At 33.5% G+C, this 5983-nt stretch overlaps 1 pseudogene; it reads left to right on the top strand.

The window, feature by feature from the left end:
* The first annotated feature begins 227 nt into the window (after positions 1-227).
* LOC149201173 (jasmonate-induced oxygenase 2 pseudogene) lies at positions 228-3170 on the top strand (annotated as a pseudogene).
* The last annotated feature ends 2813 nt before the right edge of the window (positions 3171-5983 follow it).

A 5983-nucleotide genomic window follows, 5' to 3' on the forward strand; every position in this document is an offset into this window, starting at 1 on the left:
AAGACCCGACCCAAAGTGGTCAGGTTATGAAGGGTATAAGGGAGGTCACGAATATAAAACTTGGATCGGGAAGCAAGAACTAACAAAGGCTCTAAAGCATTTATAGAAATCTTTTGAACGGATCACTCTCTGTGAAGAGAGTGTAGGAAGATTGGTGAAGACCGTAAAGTTCGTTCGCTCTCTCAGTATCAAATCTTGTAAAAGGTCGGTTGATTTTTTGTTTGGTCATGGCTCTAGAGACAGTAAAATCCACAGATTTTGGAAATCGTTCTTCAAAAAGAGAGAGGGTTGAGTGGCCTGAATCGATTCAGAGAGTTCAGGGTATTGCTGAAAGTGGGATTAAATCTGTACCTAGCGCTTATATAAAACCAGAACCTGAAAGGCCCCAGGCGGGGATCATAGTCCCGTTTGACGAGCAGATTCCAGTTATCGATATGTCTGGGTTGAACGATGATCGCCGCCGCGAAACGATGAAGGCAATCTCAGATGCATGCAGAGAGTGGGGATTCTTCCAAACGATTAACCATGGAATCGCTTCTCAACTTCTCACGGCTCCTATGAACATCGGTAGACAATTTTTTCACCTGCCGTTAGAGGAGAAGCAGAAGTATGCCAACGATCCTATTACATATGAAGGATATGGAAGTTGACTTGGAGTTCAAAAAGGAGCTGTTCTTGATTGGGGAGATTATTATTTTCACCATTTCCTGCCACCCAGTATCAGAAATGAATGTAAATGGCCTTCCAAACCAGAGAACTACAGGTAATTATAACTAGTTCTAAATCTCTATCTACAATTATTATCTAACTACAAAATATATATTGCTTTTGTTCAGAATGACTTATGAGCATATCATGAAGACGTTGATGCAGGAAAGAGATAAAAGAATAGTAATACTGCAAAAATGTGGTAGATCTTTGCCTGAAGCTGCTGTCTGTATTTTCTATCAACCTCGGTCTTCATTCGGATTATCTGAAGGAAGCATTTGGAGGAAAGGAAGATGTGGGCATGTGTATTCGAATAAATTATTATCCGGCATGTCCAGAGCCAGATCTGACTTTCGGTTTGTCATCTCACTCCGATCCAGGAGGCATAACATTCTTACTTGAAGATGATGTAAATCCCGGGCTTCAAGTGCGAAAGGATGACTCCTGGGTTCCTGTGAAGCCGATCCCCGACGCTTTAGTTGTAAACCTAGGCGACCAAATGCAGCTCATCTTATGAAAAACACCATATCCTAGTTATAATTCAATAAGATCTTATTGTTTGCAGGTGTATATGTGAATTAGATTAGGCAGTGTACTGGTTGCGTCGTCGAAATGATTACCAGTGTAGGTCACTTGCACTTTAAGCTTCCGTTCTCATGAATGATACGATGGACTTGGTAACGTCGAGCTCTAGAACATTGAATTGGATATGAGTTTCAGATTTTTATTTTCTAGCTTCAGATTTATTAAATGTACAGGATTAAGATTTGTTTGTTAAATTTAGAAAAGCGGTTCTTCAGATAAGCAATATTTAATCATTCAACCATATCTAATCATTAGACAGTGGAGAATAGATGGGGAATCCATAGGATACAAATTGGGGGTTGGTAGGAAATTAACATCATAATAGCTGATATGAAATTTGTTTGAGTGGATTTTTAAGAAAAAAAATAAAAGATTTTTGGATGTTTTCATCATTATATTTTCATGCTAGAAAAAAAATGTATTATTTTTTCAGTATTTTTTTGGTGAAAAAATATATTATGGACCTTATAATATATTAGGATTATAATTAATACTATAAATATTTGGAATTCGGTAGTAATATTTAATGTGAGTATAAGTATGATATTATTGATAAGTTCTTCAATGTGAAAGAAAGAGAGTATATGTCAAAGAAAGAGAGCATATGTAGAATAGTTTTTTTCAAATTATTAGGTAGAGGTTGTGGGTAGTTTCAATGTTCGATGGAAGAATTGTCACTTTGATTGATTGCACCAAATTAAGTGTCTTGTGGAATGATTTTTATCTTTCAATTGAATCCCATAGTTAATCACCACTCTTTATGGCATTAGAAGAAAAATTTTTATTCTCTATTTGTCTAAAGATAAATTAATTTGGGCTTATATATATTATGAATCCAAGTCTAGTTATTTCTTTTTCTAGGTGCCGCTCTCATTTATGGGTTGCTCCATTCATGGGTTGTTCCAGTAATAATTTATGGTTCATACTTTTGAAGGTATTATAGGTTGCTCTATTCATGAGTTGTTCCTGTGATCTAAGTCATAATTTATAGTTCGTATTTTTCAAGGTATAGTGGAGTCATGTATAGATATATTTGTTAAGTAATGTGACTCTTGAGATGATTAGCATTTCTAAGCCATCAAAATCACTGAGGCCTAGGTGTAGTGGAGTCAGTATATATATATATATATATATATATACTCTTGAGAGGACTGGCACTTCTAAGCCATCAAAATCAATAAGGCCTAGGCTCGTTCTGTCCCACACTAGCCCCCTTATAAATTTTAAATGGGTAACCTTTACACCATTGAGTACCTTAACAAAACAACCTCATAAGGAAACAATTTGCTTTTTAAAATAATAATAATAATAATAATAATTTTAAATCTGACTTTTAAAATTTATGAAAATGTACATATTTAATGCATAAATATCTAAATATATGAATTGACTACACCCATACATACATAAAATTATATAATTAGATATTTTTTTTAAAATTACACAGATACTATTAAACACTAATTTTTTATTTTTTTTTAAATTACATTTCCGATATTAGACACTGCCCATCAAAAAACAATTTTCTTATGAGTGAAGCACAATATCCTAAAATATCCATGGAAATTGGGATAAGTTATTCCAATGATTCGGTTATGCTCGTGCGGATATTTACAAATGGCATGTACAAGAGCGTTGAACATAGAGTTGTTGTCAACGAAACTAGAGCACGAATGTCCATCGCTGGTTTTTGCAAACCTTGTGGAGACAGAAATGTGGGACCTATTCAGGAGCTGATCAACGACTGCAACCCTCCCTTGTATAGAACAATGACATTTAATGAATATAGAAAGTTTATAAGAACGGGTGGCACCAAAGGAAAGGTGTACGTAAATTCGACTTCTACCTGTAAACAGATTCAGAGGAACGGAGTATAAGGTACTTCAATGCCCTCAGCCAGATCCTTCACATCCCGTATATAGTCAAGCGTGTAGCTAGTTATGTATCTTTTGTAATAGGACTTACTATTTTTCTCGTTGTATTTATTCTTTCACGTAACCCTTATGTCATGCAGCATTTCCTTTTCAATATATTGCCTTTCGTTGATTACTCAAAGTTGGATGTTTGCAAACTTTGGTTTCCATGTTTTCGTGACGTTCTCAAACTGAATTATCTATTATTACACCACGGTTTTTTTATTTCAACCTTTTGGTGTTGTAAACTTTATTTTAGAAATATTTTGAATTCCATAATTAGAAAAATTATGAATATTCACTTAGGTTCAAATTTTAAAAATATTCTAAAATCCATAAAATATTCTAACATCTATTAATCAAAAACAAAATATGTTTTTCTACCATCCTTAAAATTAATTTTACAAAATTATATCAATTCTGATTCTCAATATTCTTTTCAATGAACTGGGTACTATTTTTGGCTGAAAAATCAAAGTAAACAAATCCTTTGAAATGACTGGATTAGCTTTTCATAATATATTATTTTATCGATCATCTATTCACTGTTTTCTCAAATAACAAAAAAGAAATGATGTGCAATCATTCGTTATAATTCAACCCTTAGGATTGATCAATATATTCACTAAGACCAAAATGATGTCCTGATACATTTTATATTCTCCGAAGAAATGATTCCACGTCTGCAGTTGTGAGTGTTTCGTGTAAATGAAAAATTGTAAGTGTTTCGTGTAAATGAAAAATTGTAAGAATAAAAATTAATGTTAAGAGTGAAATTGGTGAATTTTATTAGTTTTTAATATGTGAAGTAAAATAAAAAAAAGTACCTATTAAGTTTAATTTATATAATTGCAAATTAGATTTAATTTTAGTGTTAGCAAAATTATTTTTATCTTGCCATTTAATTTGGGCTTAATTTCTTTTAATGATTTAAAAAATTAAAAAATGATTAAGTAGAAATATAAAATTGAGCACAAAAAATTATTACACAAATTATATTTCTTGTATTTTATTGATTTCAAGAGTTATATATTTATAGAATCTATATTATTGACAATGACATATTTAGATAGCTATTACAACTCACAAATAAGAAACTACTTTTAGATTGACATCTAAGGACATACAATAAAAACTCACACATGATATAGAAGCATTACTTCCAAGATGATTTGTAAATATGATTATATGTATATTTCACTTTGTTGCCAACAATTTTTCCAATGAAACTTATATGTATAATTAGATTTTGAATATGAATGTAAAATCCCTATAATATTATGCAACATCCTTGTAACACTTTAATTATATAGATTCCATCATTCCATCCTTGTAACACTTTAATTATAATATTTCATCATGCAAACTCGAGTTCAAATTCGCCATATCTTTTAAACGTGTGGCACCAGCAAAGTTTATTACAATGAACTTTGACTAACTTATAAATACTACTTTTAGATTACACCTCTAGCACTTAGATGGTGTGACTTCTTATGTTAGCAAAATTTACATTCAAACGACAAACACAACGATAATTCCCAATATCACATCAACATTCAATATAAATGCCACAATATAATAGCACACTATATATAAACGTAACATAATGACACTTTACTTCATGTACAACAAAATTTTTGTGCCATATAAATGATGAGTGAAGGGGCTTGTGTTATGGTTTTGTGGTATGTAATCTGATAGTATGTTGCAGGCGAATTGTAGTGTACATGAATTCAAAACTTACATAAAGAAAAAGTTTTTCATACGTGTCGTCACTTCTTTAATGTGATGTGAAGTGTTATTGTGACGTTTATATATGTGACATTGTATTGTGATATTTATATTGGATGATGTGATTTGATTTGATGTTGGGTATTATAGTTGTGTTGGATGATTTAACGTTAATTTTAGTAACCTAAGAAGTGACACGTGTTATAATCATTATAATAAACTTTGTCGATGTTGTAGGTATAGGAGAATTGACGCATTCTAATTCAAGTGTGCTCTAGAAGGTTATATATATATATATATATATATATATATATATATATATAAGAGTTTGAATTCTAAATATTTAATTGGATAAAGTTGTTAGTACTCTGGACACCACATATCTCCACAATGGTATGATATTGTCCACTTTGGGCCTAAGCCCTCATGGATTTGCTTTTGGACTTACCCCAAAAGGCCTCATACCAATGGAGATATTTGTCCATCCTTATATACCCATGATCCTCCCCACTTCTAGTCAATGTGGGACTATTTGGTCGTATACCCAACAATCCTCCCCTCGAACAAAGGACCATCGAGCCTCCCCTCAAACGATTATCCATCCGTCCACTCTCTACCAACCAGGATTCTCCGCTCCAATGCGTTGGAAGCACACGCCTTACATGGACCACTACCTGCCTCGAGAGCTTGCTCTATCTCAGGTCAACTCCTCTTCACCGTGTTGGGACCAGGACACGTCCATGAAGAATCCGGAGCACACCGCCTGTCTAACCGAGCTCATCCACGGATCTCATCGTGATATTACCGGGGGGCCCACCACCTTCTTTCAATATTCTGAGGATTCATCCACTTGGCTAACTTTGGGGCATGGCTCTGATACCACTTGTAAGGACTCTGGACACCACATATCTCCACAATGGTATGATATTGTCCACTTTGGGCCTAAGCCCTCATGGATTTGCTTTTGGACTTACCCAAAAAGGCCTCATACCAATGGAGATATTTGTCCATCCTTATATACCCATGATCTTCCCCACTTCTAGTCA

The sequence above is a fragment of the Pinus tabuliformis genome, chromosome 2_1 (assembly GCF_031772625.1).
Source record: "Pinus tabuliformis cultivar Carrire ecotype Pingquan chromosome 2_1, CPIR1, whole genome shotgun sequence".
Lineage (NCBI taxonomy): Eukaryota > Viridiplantae > Streptophyta > Pinopsida > Pinales > Pinaceae > Pinus > Pinus tabuliformis.